Source organism: Penaeus vannamei, chromosome 13, assembly GCF_042767895.1.
Source record: "Penaeus vannamei isolate JL-2024 chromosome 13, ASM4276789v1, whole genome shotgun sequence".
Lineage (NCBI taxonomy): Eukaryota > Metazoa > Arthropoda > Malacostraca > Decapoda > Penaeidae > Penaeus > Penaeus vannamei.
This window is the reverse complement of record NC_091561.1, coordinates 38,950,643-38,951,093: the sequence shown is the minus strand read 5'-3', so window position 1 is coordinate 38,951,093 and position 451 is coordinate 38,950,643. Positions and strand designations below refer to the sequence as shown.

General features: G+C 52.1%; 1 protein-coding gene across 2 annotated transcripts in view; it reads left to right on the top strand.

Moving 5' to 3' along the window:
• The first annotated feature begins 256 nt into the window (after window positions 1-256).
• LOC138863817 (lachesin-like) overlaps window positions 257-451 on the top strand; it is a 100,683-nt gene continuing 100,488 nt past the window's right edge. The window contains exon 1 of one of the 2 annotated variants that reach the window (XM_070129262.1): window positions 257-362. The gene's annotated coding sequence lies outside the window, so the exon portion shown is untranslated. The remainder of the gene's footprint in view (window positions 363-451) is intronic. The other variant, XM_070129261.1, reaches the window with a different exon arrangement.

Below are 451 nucleotides of genomic sequence, written 5' to 3'. Positions count from 1 at the left end.
TTCCATTAAAGTTCTATCATTTAATTTCACACGATTATCTGTTTAATTAGGCCTAGTGGTTAATGACTTGCTTAACAATGTTAAAAACTTAGAAATGACTTTCTCGCAAATATCTTTCTGACGTAGGCGTGTCTTCGGCCTTCCAGAGATGCAAAAGGGGGCGGGGGAACGGGGAGAAGGGGAGGGCTTTGGTGGGCGTGGCCAAAACCAGCACAAACAGAGAAGGGGGCGGAGCTCTTGGCCACCGAGGGGAGTTAGTTGTCCGCGAGCTGTGGAGGGGAATGGACGCTCGTCTCCCGCGCTCCGATCCTGGCATGGTGGCGCCAACTCGCTCGCCGGTCCTCGCTCTTTCGCTCTCCTAAGTCTGTCGTGGTTCGGCTTCTGGCTACGGCTTCCCCTTCCTTTGAGAACTCTAGATTAGAACGTAGACTCAACCCCTCTCTCTCATCAA